This window comes from Pongo pygmaeus, chromosome 13, assembly GCF_028885625.2.
Source record: "Pongo pygmaeus isolate AG05252 chromosome 13, NHGRI_mPonPyg2-v2.0_pri, whole genome shotgun sequence".
In the NCBI taxonomy this organism is placed as follows: domain Eukaryota; kingdom Metazoa; phylum Chordata; class Mammalia; order Primates; family Hominidae; genus Pongo; species Pongo pygmaeus.
This window is the reverse complement of record NC_072386.2, coordinates 93,014,735-93,028,323: the sequence shown is the minus strand read 5'-3', so window position 1 is coordinate 93,028,323 and position 13,589 is coordinate 93,014,735. Positions and strand designations below refer to the sequence as shown.

The window sequence follows — 13,589 nt, the reverse complement described above, 5'->3', positions numbered from 1 at the left end:
AAGACTCTGCCAAAAGGCTACTAGCATCGATAAATAACTTTATAAAATTTCAGGCTACAAAATCAAGGTACAAAAATCAGTAGCATTTTTATACACTAGTAACATGGGAGAATCAAATCAAGAAAACAATCTCATTTACAATATCCACAAAGAAAATACCTGGGAGTGTATCTAACCAAGGAGATAAAAGATTTCCACAAGGTGATCTACAAAACAATGGTGAAAGAAATCAGAGTCAACACACACAAAACATGGAAAAACATTTCATGCTCATGGATTATAAGAATCTGTATTATTAAAATGACCAGATTGCCCAAAGTAATTTATTGATTCAATGCTGTTCCTATCGCTCTACCAATGTTATTCACAGGATTAGGAAAACCATTCTAACATTCATATAAAAACAAAAAAGAGCCCAAATAGCCAAAGCAATCCAAAGCAAAAGAACAAAGACAGAGGCATCATGTTACCTGAATTCAAACTATACCATAAGGCTACAATAACCAAAACAGCATGGTCCCAGTACAAAAACAAACACATAGACCAATGGAACAGAAGAGAAAACTCAGAAATAAGCCATCTGATCTTCAAGGCAAACTAAAACAAGCAATGGGGAAAGGACTTCCTATTCAAGAAATGGTTCTGGGATAACTGGATACCTATATGCAGAAGAAGGAAACTGCTTATCTTTCATTATAATTAAAAAATTAACTCAGGGTGAATTAAAGTTTTAAATTTAAGATCTAAACTATAAAAATCCTAGAAGAAAACCAAAAAATACTCTTCTAAACATTGGTCTTGGCATAGAATTTTTGGCTAAGTCCCCAAAAGCATTTGCAACAAAAACAAAAATCAACAAGTGGGACATAATTAAACTAAAGAGCTTTGAACAGCAAAAGAAACTATCAAAAGAGTAAACAGACAACCTACACAATGAGAAAAAATATTCACAAACTATGCTTCTGACAAAGGTCTAATATCCAGAATCTATAAAAAACAAATAACAAGTAAAAAACATGAATAGACGTTTATCAAAAGAAGACATAACAAGCAACAAACACATATGCAAAAATCTTCAATATCATTAATTATCAGAGAAATACGAATTAAAACCACAATGGGATACTATCTCACCAGTCAGCATAAATATTATTAAAAAGTCAAAAAAGAACAGATTTGGTGAAACTGCAGATAAAAGTGAATGCTTATACACTGTTGGTGGGAACGTAAGTTAGTTCAGCCACCTTAGAAAGAGCAATTGGTCAACTTCTCAACAAACTTAAAAAGAACTATCATTTGACCCAGCAATACCGTTACTGAGTACACAATACACAAAGGAAAATAGATCATTATATTGAAACAATATACTGAATGAAACATACTCCTAGTTTCATTGCCACACTATTCCCAATAACAAGACATGGAATCAATCTAGGTACCCATCAACTGTGGATTAAATAAAGAAAATGTGATACATATATGCCATGCAATATTACACAGCCATAAAATAGAAAAAAAAATCATATTCTTTACAGCAACATGGATCTACCTGGAGGACATAATTCTCAGCAATTTATACATGAACAGAAAAACAAATACCACATTTTCTCACTTATACAATGTAGCTAAACATTGAGCACACATAGTCATAAACATGAAAATAATAGACTTACATAGTTTGGCTGTGTCCCCACCCAAATCTCACCTTGAATTGTAATAATCGCCACATGTCAAGGGTGGGACCAGGTGGAGATAATTGAATGATGGGGGCAGTTCCCCCATACTCTTCTCATGGTAGTGAATAAATCTCATAATATCTGATGGTTTTATAAGTGGTAGTTCCTCTGCAAAAGCTTGCTCTTGCTTGGTGCCATGTAAGACTTGTCTTGCTTCCCCTTCACTTTCTGCCATGATTGTGAGGCCTTCCCAGCCATGTGGAACAGTGAATCAATTAAAACTCTTTCCTTTATAAATTACCCAGTCCTGGATATGTCTTTATTAGCAGCATGTGAACAAACTAATACAGTAAATTGGTACCATTAGAATAGGGTACTGCTGTAATGGTACTTGAAAATGTGGAAGTGACTTTAAGACTGGGAAACAGGGGGAGGTTGGAACAGTTTGAAGGGCTCAGAAGAAGACAGGAAAATGTGGGAAAGTTTGGAACTTCCTGGAGACTTACTGAATAGTTTTGACCAAAATGCTGATAGTGATATGGATGATAAAGTCTAGGTTGAGGTGGTCTCAGATGGAGATGAGGAACTTGTTGGAAACTGGAGCAAAGGTGACTCTTGTTATGTTTTAGCAAAGAGACTGGTAGCCTTTTGCCCCTGCCCTAGAGATTTGTGGAACTTTGACCTTGAGAGAGATGATTGAGGGTATCTGGCAGAAGAAATTTCTAAGCAGCAAAGCATTCATGAGGTGACTTGGATACTGTTAAAACATTTAGTTTTATGTATTCACAAAGATATTATTTGGAATTGGAACTTATGTTTAAAAGGGAAGCAGAGCATAAAAGTTCAGAAAATGTGCAGCCTGAAAAATGCAATAAAAAAGAAAACCCATTTTCTGAGAAGAAATTCAAGCTGGCTGCAGAAATTTGCATAAGTAACAAGAAACCAATGTTAATCACCAAGACAATGGGGAAAATGTCTCCAGGGCATGTCGGAGTTCTTCACAGCAGCCCCTCTCATCACAAGTCTAAGAGGAAAGAATGGTTTCATCCACTGTGCCCAGGGCCTTGCTGCTTTGTGCAGTCGTGGGACTTGGTGCCCTGTGTCCCAGCCATGGCTAAAAGGGGCCAACACAGAGCTCAGGCCATTGCTTCAAAAGGTACAAGCTCCAAGTCTTGGCAGTTTACACTGGTGTGGATCTGTGGGTGCACAGAAGTCAAGAACTGAGGTTTGGGAACCTCCACCTAGATTTCAGAGGATGTATGGAAATGCCTGGATGTCCGGACAGAGGTGTACTACAGGGTTAGAGCCCTCATACAGAACTTCTGTTATGGCAGTGCAGAAGGTAAATGTGGTGTTGGAGCCCCCATACAGAGTCCCTATTACGGCATTGCCTAGTGGATATGTGATAAGAGGGTCACTGTTCTCCAGACCCCAGTAATTGTAGATCCACCAATAGCTTGCACTGTGCAGCTGGATAAGCTGCAGACACTCAAAGCCAGCCTGTGAAAGCAGCCAGGAGGGGGGCTGTACCCTGCAAAACCACAAGGCAGAGCTGCCCAATACCATGGGAACCCACCTCTTGCATCAGCATAATCTGGATGTGAGACATGGAATCAAAGGAGATCATTTTGGAGCTTTAAGATATGACTGCCTTGCTGGATTTTGGACTTCATGAGGCCTGTAGCCCCTTGATTTTGGCCAGTTTCTCTCATTTGGAACATGATTTACCCAATGCCTATACCCTCATTGTATCTAGGAAGTAACTAACTTGCTTATGATTTTAAAGGCTCATAGGTGGAAGGGACTTGGCTTGTCTCTGGTGAGACTTTGGACTGTGGACTTTTGAGTTAAGACTGAAATAAGTTAAGACTTTGGGGAACTGTTGGGAAGGCATGATTGGTTTGGAAATGTGAGGACATGAGATTTGTGATGGGCCAGTGGTAAAATGATATTGTTTGGCTGTGTCCCCACCCAAATATCACCTTGAATTGTAAGAATCCCCACGTATCAATGGTGGACCCAGGTGGAGATAATTGAATTATGGGGGCAGTTCCCCCATACTGTTCTTATAGTAGTAAATAAGTTTCACAAGATATGATGATTTTATAAATGGGATTTCCCCTTCACAGGCTCTCTCTTGCTCTGCTGCCATGTAAGATGTGTTTTGCTCCCCCTTCACTTTCCACCATGATTGTGAGGCCTCACCAGCCATGTGGAACTGTGAGTCTCTTTAGTTTATAAATTACCCAGTCTCAGTTATGTCTTTATTAACAACATGAGAACAAACTGATATATAGACACTGCAAACAACTAGAAGGGGTAGGAAGGTAGAAGGAGATGGATCAAAAAACTACCTGTTAGGTGTTATGCTCACTACCTGGGTGATAGGATCTATCCCCCAAACCTCAGCATCACACAATATGCCCATATAAAAAACCTAGACATGTAACCCCATATCTAAAATAAAATTTGAAATTTTCAAATAAGTTAAAAAAAATGCTAAGGGAGATCTTATTCTCACACAAAAAAAAGATAATCATGAGGTAACAGTTAATTAGCTTGATTGTGTTAATGATTTCATAGCATATTCATATATAAAACATTACATAGCATACTGTATATATATATAGCTTTTATTTTTGAATTATAAATTAATAAAGTTGAAAAATACTCATTTTAAAAAATATAATTTCCCTAAAGCATAAACATTTTTTAATGTAGCAGCACTGTATTTGTCTTTATAGCATACATGAATATAATTTAAATTATATAATAATAATAGTAGACTGGTGGAAATGGTAATATGGTATTATAAAGTATATAAGGTCCTTACATGACACATGATGCAGTATTTGAAGGTAATTATTAATTAAACATATATATTGTAAACGCTAAGGCAACCATTAAAATCACTACTTTATTGATGGAAAAAAGATAGAAATCATAAGCCACTAGTGGATACAAAAAGGCTTTTTAAAATATCCTCTTTAGTACAAACAAATCAGAGACAGTGGAATAAAAGAATAAAAAACTAAGCAAAATTATTTTAATCAAATCAGTGTTTTCATAAAGTGTGACTTGTCTAAATGCACAAACTGAATGACAGAGATTGTGAGTGAAGAAGTAAAACAACTGAATGTTGTCTACAAGACAACATTGTATATTCTACAAGAAATCTAGTTTGATTATAAATAGGTAGTATAAATGTAAACATATGGAAACGTAATAATCAAAAGAAAGCTGGAGTAGATATATTAGTATCAAAAAAGACTTAAGAAGGCAATATCCAGTAATAAAGAGGATATTGCTTACTGATAAACAGAAAAATTTCCAAAAAGTAATTCAAAGAGTATATGAAACTACCAAAAGGGTTTCCCAATATATAAAGTAAAAAAAAGGATAGAATTAGAAAAATAAATAGACAAATCCAAAATTACAGTCAAAAACTTCAATACTTTTTCTAAATAATTTATAAAACAAGTAGACAGTAAGGAAATAGAATAGAACAATACCAACTGACTTGACCTAAGTGTTGTTAATGGAATATGATACCATGAACAGAATACATAATATTTTCAAATGAAAGTGAAAAAATTTACCAAGACATATCACATTACAGACCACCAAACAGACCTACAAATTTAAAATATTAGAAATGATGTGAATTATTTTCTTAAAACAAAATTAAACATAATTAGGAACAAAATCTGCAAAATTTCAAAATATTTATAATGTAAACAACATGCTTTTAAGTAACCCACAGTACAAAAAAAATAAGATTTCAGGAGAATTTAGAAAATATTTTGTTGAGAATGGAAATGAATGCACATTCACCTAACTTTATGATACACAGATAAAGTATTGATTTGACAGAAATTTGTAGCACTTATTATTTATATTAGAAAAGAGAAAGGACTTCCAATTATCTGTTTCCAAAATAAGAAACAGCACCAAATAGAAGTATAATTTTGTCACTAAAATAAAAACAAAGAAATATAAATGATATCCAATAAAATAAATAATATCTACATAATACCTACACATAACATCATACTTAATGATGAAAGACCAAATCATTTCACCTTAAGAACAGTAACAAAGCAAGTATATTACTTCACGTTATTTCAGTTTAATGTTGTTGTTGTTGCTTTAGCCAGTTCAATGGAACAAAAAGGGGCATACATATTAAAATAGAACAAATAAAACATTTTTTTCAGCAAACAATATAATTGTCTGTCAAGAAAGCCCTATACAAACTACACAAAACCTGTTAGAACTAAAAAGTAAGTTTAGCAATGTCACAACAGTTAATATTTTTTTAAAAACTTTGTATTTATACATTCTTCCAATGATAAATTCACAATTAAAATAAAAAACACAATGTCATAGCAATTAGGAAATACGTCTGTTAATGTTAAATGCAGTATATATACATTAAATACTACAAAACACTGATGAAGAAAATCAGATAATTCCTAAATATGTGAGGAGACAATGTTCATGGATTGGGGGCTCAAAATTATTGAGAAACCAAATGGATCTATAGATTCAATTCAATTCCAATAAAAATTCCAGTAGTATATTTTTATAAATCAATTCTTTCTAAAATTAAAATGGAAAGACAAAGGAAATAGGATAGCCAAAACTATTATTAAAAAGGAAAACCAGGATGGAAATTTATACTATTTGATTGTCAGACTTACTATAAAGCTATAAAAGTCAAGACAACATGGAATTGAAAAAATAATAGACATTTTTCTATGGAAACTATTAATAGATTCTGTAAATAGACTCACACATACATAGTCAGTTGATTCTCAACAAAGGTGCTAAGGCAATTCAATACAGAATAATCTCTTCAGCATATGGTTAAAGAACAATCTACATGCCAGACTAATCTATATGCCAAAAATAAAAAATAAAAATAAATTGTGATCCGTTATTTGGAACCACACAAAAATGTACTCAAAATGAATCCTAGACCTTCATGTAAAACTTAAAAGCATTAAACTTCCAAACAAAAAATAACATAGAAGACAATCTCCCGGACCTGGTTGAGACAAGGCATTCTTAGTTACCATACCAAAAGTGCAATTCATTTAAAAAAAAAAAAAAAAGAAAGAAATAGGTCGGGTTTGATGGCTCAAGCCTGTAATCCCAGCACTTTGGAAGGCCAAGGCGGGCGGATCAGAAGGTCAGGAGATTGAGAACATCCTGGCCAACATGATGAAACCCCGTCTGTATTAAAAATACAAAAATCAGCTGGGTATGGTGGCGCACACCTGTAATCTCATCTACTCAAGAGGCTGAGGCAGGAGAGTCACTTGAACCTGGGAGGCGGAGGTTGCAGTGAGCCGAGATCATGCAACTGCACTCCAGGCTGATGACAGAGCCAGACTCCATTAAAAAAAAAAAAAAAAAAGATAGATAAATTAAATTTTGTCAAAATTAAGAACTTCTGTATACATTTTAATATTAAGAGTTCTATATAATCATTTAATTATAAGAATTAAAACAGGCAGGGAGAACATATTTGTAAATGGCATAGCTGATATGAGACATATGTGTAAAATATGAGGTAAATAATAAACAACACCCCTAAAACAAAACAATAACATTGTTGATATAAAATTTACACATACATATCACCAGAATTTTTTTTTCAAAATTTGTTCAAAATTATTCAATAGGGTAACACAAAACCAAGATAAGATATCACTACATACTGTTAAAATACAACAAGTAGAACTCTTATCATTGCCAGTACGAGTGCAAAATAATGCAGCCATTTTGGAAAACCTGTTTAATAGACTCTTCTGTAGTTAACTATTCTCATACTGTATAGCCCAGAAATCCCATTCTTAGATATAACTTAATTGAAATGAAAATTTATGAACTCACAGAAACCTATTTGCAGATGTTTGCAGTGTCTTTATTCATAGCGGCTCAAAATAATTATTCAATCCAAATGTCCATCAACTGGAGAATAAACTCTAATACCTCTTTATAATAAAGCACTACTTAGCAATTAGAAAGAACCAACTCTTCACATACCAGAAACATGGGTGAATCTCAAGTGCATTATGCTAAGTGATAGCAGCCACCTTTACTAGGTTACATTCTGTATCTTCATTGACTAGTAGGCACTGAGTGGAAAAGAAGTTAACTACAAAGAGGTATGAAGGACTAGGGGATTTGTGAAACTGTTCTATATCTCAATTATGGTGATAGCACAACTATATGCATTTACCAAAACTTATAGAAAAGTACATTTAAAAGATTAAATTTTACCAAAGTTACCAAAAAAAAGAAAGTAAAAGAATAAATTACAAGTCCGAGGGTGTGAAAATTAGGACTGGCAAATCAAATATGTACATGCACATACACACATACGCACACACACGAGGAGTATGATAAAAAAAAAACCAATAATATTATATTTACAGCCAGTGTCTTCATAGTGAAAAGGCAATATATTTCTCACTCTCATTTAATATACACAAAATTTGAGACATATCTTCAATTGTAATTATAATAGAAAAAGTTGCTTTTCTTAGGGATTGATGCTCCAGATTTCCTCAATCATGAAAACAAGGATTAGATAAAGTAGCCCAATTGATTTTTGTTTAACTTTGCATGCAGAGTATAGTCTCCTCTAGCTATTAGATATGATATGCCACCTTATTCATAATGATGGCAGGGGAAACTGTCATTTATGTTTATCTGGACATGGGGAGGGTCAATGAGAACCTGTGGAATGGCTGCAGTTTTCAGATGGAGAGGCTTGTTTTGATCGATACAGCAGGCAACAGGACACTTAGAAATGCAGTTTCTACTACATTCTTTCAAATCTTCATATTTTGATATATGCTGTCCCTTCTACCTGAATTTCACTGTGTCTGCCCCTCCCCACCAATCTCTTTGTGCCGACCTCTAACCATTTGATGTCTTTTAGGTTCGATGCCTTTCATTCATTAGTGAACATTTCCTCTCACTCATATAGAGAACAGTGTTCAATAATATCATTAGATTATTATATAGCCTATAAAATTCTAATTTTATTTCATAAGCTTTAGACTCCTCAAGGTTATTTCTTCTTGTCGACCAAATACATAGCACTGTGATTGACACTTAATAGAAGCCAAAATCCACTGTACTAAAAAGTCAGTGAAATTTACGTTTGTAAGCCTCTCTACCTCATCAGTTCCATTCCCCTTTTTTGGCTTCTTAAGTTTTTGTACCCTTGCCAACTTCCAAGGTCTTACTTATTTGAGAGGGACTATATAATTTTTTTTCTGAACTAAAATTAGAGTTTGTAAAACAATTAATTAAAAAGCTACGCAAATCAGTCAATATATGATAGTCAGAAATAGTGTTGTAAGAGATATGTCAGAACAACAGGTAGAGAAGAAAAGTAAATGGCAATGGTTGTCCAGAGGTCAAACTGAGGATGAGATATTTCAGAGCAGAGTTGGAATGAGAAGAATGTGGAAGGGCTGTCAAAAACTGATGTGTAGTGGGCTATACCCTGGAAGAAATCTGAGAAGAGAGTTTCAAAACCCATAGTCTTCACTATAACTGATACAATATTGCCATATGGGGATGATTATATATAGGTAGCTGAATTTGGTAATCAGGAGCTCCCTGGTGACCTAAATCAATAATTTAGATAAACATTATTATAGAATATTGAATGATTGCCATCTGTTAATGTAAGATCCAGAACCTATCATCATTACACATGTACTATATTTCTACTTTGGTATTTGAGAACAAAATCAAATGAAACAGGCACCCTGATAGGGAAAGATTGGATTACATGGATTTCACTCCCTGGCACTTGTAACTAACTAAAGGTTTTCTAGTTATGCCATTTGGGGAACTACTATATATCTAAACGCCAGAAAAGACAGACTTGCTTGTCTGTACTGTAATCACTTTTAAAATAAATAGTTTTCTGAATAGTTTTTTAATGTAAAACACTAGAACTTGATGAACTTAAGAACATTTTATAATGAAGAGTTTTGCATAATCATTTAAAACATACAGGGGTATTACTATCACTTCTTTGGACAGTCTTAGGCAGTTAAATGAACTTAATTCTGTATTAGAGGATGTTCAAACCTGGCATGTGACACATGGCATCATAAATATAGATTTATTTTATTCAAATATCAAAATAACACAAGACTGAAACTTTAGTAGTAGTATTGTCTGTACTTTTTAGAAAAGAATAGTTCTCTCTCTATATACACACACACACACATATAGGCATGCTACATATGTATGGGCATACTTATCTAGCTTAATGTTTTCTAATTTATTAATGACATCATAAATTAGTCTCTTTATCAGTGGGGTTATTTGTCTTGTTTTCAAGCTTTATGAATAGTACTTCATTTTTATTCACTCATATCAAATTAAAGCTACATATACACACACCTATTGCTGCTGAATTACATTACAATGACATGAGTCAATGCACTATCATCAAGGTGTTAGTAGTAGAGCTGAGTTCCTTCTGAAGGCTCTAAAGACAAATCTGTTTCCCTCCCTTTTCCAGCTTCTAGAGGCTTTCCACTTTTCTTGGCCCTTTCTTCCATGTTCAAAGCCTAAATTTCTCTCAGACTCTGACCCTCCTCCTGTCTCTATCTTTTACTTTTAAGGACTTTTGTGATTACACTGTGCTCACTCAGCCCAGAACAATCTCTTTACCTCAAACCTCTTATCTTAATAATACTTTCCAAGTCATTTTAGCTTTAAAAGGTAAAATAAAAGGATTAGCGTGTAAGGATTAGTACACAGATGTCTTTGGGGACCATTATTCTGCCTGCAACATCTTTCTTATATTCCTTTCAATTCTACTGTACATCTATGTATGTGGAATATGTTTTTATTTCCAAACCAAGATTGCCTCTATTTTACTGCCTCTATTTTCTTTCCTGTTTCCCCTTCCCCAACATACTGTTTTTTAAAGGCCTTAACTTTGTCTATGTCCTGGCCATTTCATTCTCTTTGAAATTGAAATGTTGCCATTTTTGCAATATGAAAAGCAGTTATTTAACTTTATGATAATGCATAAGAATAAAGAGTTGGAAAAAACTTATAATACCAGAGGGGCAAAATTTTCAAAATCATATTATTCTAACTCTCTCTAAAATAATATGCCATTGAAGATAAGAATGTGAATAACAGCAATTGAGTGGACAGTTTTATGATTGCATATGATAGGTTTTTTGCCTAGGATTGTTAGTTTCTATTCTATTCACAACAGAGTATTGTTAATAGATCTGCATTTTATTTTGCGAGCTAAAATAATGTTAAACGTATTCAATATAAATGTAAAAGCTCTTATTTTTAAAACTGTGGTAAATCAATATCACATTTGAAGGAAATTAATGAAATATGTTTTATATTTATTTTAATATATTCAGTTGTACTGTAACAAAAAATATTACTCATTCATATTATCTCATAAAGTATCCATAGCATTTTCCACATTTTAGACTACATTTGTACGTAGAAATCTCTTACCATTTACTGAAATTATTGTCTTCAATTTTTATTTTCCTTATAATGTGTCATTTAAAATTTTTTCCACTTCATATACTTTTTCGATATTATTCTTCCTCTTTCATATTATTAATATAACAAATTAGCAAATAGGTATGTATATTTGAATGTATACAAACACACACGTACTATATATACAGTCATAGCAAACATTATATTCCTGAAATGTGACTATGTTTTCATAAATTTTATGTGTTTCTTAATTAGTCTTTGCAAAGTGTTTACATTTTGGTTTACACTTTTATGTATTCTGTTTCAAGGAAATGAAGTTGCATATTTTTCAAGCCCATTGTTTTGTAACTCATTAATGTCTTAATTATTAATTAGTTTCATAGTTTCTATAGGTTTGCTGGTTTGGTTCCTAAGCATCTTGAATTGTACATTATTTTTATTCATTTATAATAAATTAAAAGAGCTGCATCTTTTATTGGATAAACATTAGCGGAATTCTCTTAGTTTAAGTATAATGTATTCTTATGGCCACTTATTTCTGAATAGTTTCTAGTTAAACTTGTAATATTTTCTTAAATTATTAATATTTTCTTCCTCGAGAGTGATTATGATTGTTTCAAGGATTGGAAGAATCTTTTTCGTGTGTTCTTAATTTCTAGATTTAATAAATTTAATCAGTAAACAACCTAGTTTTAGAAATTTGTCAAAATATTTAGTAGAAGTTGAAACTTATATTCTATTTTTTGCAATACATTATAGGTATAAGAAAAATAAATCACCTGTAAAAATTAATTTAAGTGTATATAATTTAACATATAATCAGTCTGTATATATGTACATAAACATACTATGTTCAATCTTCTTCACTTGTTTAGCTAAAGGTCATCATCACTTGCATATTTAATAGGGATTTGAAATTTATGAATATACAGAACAAAAGTATAAATCTCACTGTTCATTTCTCCAAGAGTACTTCCTTCCACAGTTTCTCCCATAAATATGAATGTTAAGGCCCTTCACCTGGTTTGCCGGACCGAATTACCTAGTAGTCATAATTTGTTCATTTGGTTTTTTTTTCTCATTATTGTATACTCTAATCCATTAACAAATCATATTGATTCAACCTCAAATACACATTTTGAATCTATATATTTTTCCCTTCATTTCTCCTTTTTTATCCTTCTTTACAGCTACAATAATATCTCACTAAGATTATCACTATAGCTTTCTAATTGGTCTCCCTTCTATTCATTCTCTACGTAGCAGTCAGATAAGCCATTTAAAAATTCCATTTTCACAACCACTTCCATTCATCATCTTCCTTCTCCATGCTTAAACTTCTTCAATGGCTTTTTAATTGCTTTTTGTATAACATCCAAACAAGTCGTTGTGTATTTCTTAGTCTGTTTTGTTTTGCTATAACAACATACCCAAGACTGAGTAATTTATAAGGAAAAAAATGTTTATTTGGCTCACAATTCTGATGTCTGAAGGTTCACGATTCTGATGTCTGCAAAGCTCATCTGCCTCTGGTGAGGGCCTTTGGCTGCTTCCCTTCAGAGTAGAAGGTAAAGGGAAGCCAATATCTGCAGAAATCATATCGTAAGAGAAAAAACAAGAGAGAGAGAGATGGGGAGGTCTCAAACTCCATTTAACAACCAGCTCTCTCAAGAACTAATAGAGTAAGAAATCAACCTTCAGGAAGAGCATTAATGTATTCATGAGGGATCTATCTCCGCGATCCAAACCACTCCTACCAGCTCCTACTTTCAATATTGTGTGGATCAAATTTCAACATGAGGTTTGTAGGGGATGTTAGTGTGAACCCCAAATATCTGAGACAGGTCTCAGTCAATTTAGGAAGTTAATTTTGCCTAAGTTAAGGATGTACATCCATGACACAGCCTCAGGAGGTCCTGATGATATGTGCCCAAGGTGGTGGGGGCACAGATTGGTTTTATAATTTTAGGGAGACATGAGACATCAATCAGTATATGTAAGATGTACATTGGTTCTGTACATCTTATATATGTACAGAAAGATGGGACAAATCAAAGCAGGGAGGGGGCTTCCAGGTCACAGGGAGGTGAGAGACAAATGATGGCATTCTTTTGAGTTTCTGATGAGCCTTTCAGAAGAAGACAATCAGACATACATCTATCTCGGTGAGCAGAGGGATGACTTTTAATAGAATGGGAAGTAGGTTTGTCCTAAACAGTTCCCAGCTTGACTCATCCCTTTAACTAAGTGATTTTGGGGCCCCAAGTTTTATTTTCCTTCTACATTAGCATGGTCTATATAATCTTGCTACTACTTACTACTCAAAGCCAGTACTCTCCACTGTCTCCCTTGCTATGCTCCACCCCTCTCATCTATCTTTTTGATCTG

At 33.5% G+C, this 13,589-nt stretch overlaps 1 long non-coding RNA gene across 2 annotated transcripts in view; it reads left to right on the top strand.

Moving 5' to 3' along the window:
* Window positions 1-13,589, top strand: part of LOC134737921 (uncharacterized) — a 159,473-nt gene that overhangs the window by 23,881 nt on the left and 122,003 nt on the right. The window contains exon 2 of one of the 2 annotated variants that reach the window (XR_010123353.1): window positions 3,806-3,896. The exons of the other annotated variant lie outside the window; for it this stretch is intronic. This is a non-coding gene — a long non-coding RNA (uncharacterized LOC134737921). The remainder of the gene's footprint in view (window positions 1-3,805; window positions 3,897-13,589) is intronic. 2 annotated transcript variants of the gene reach the window in all.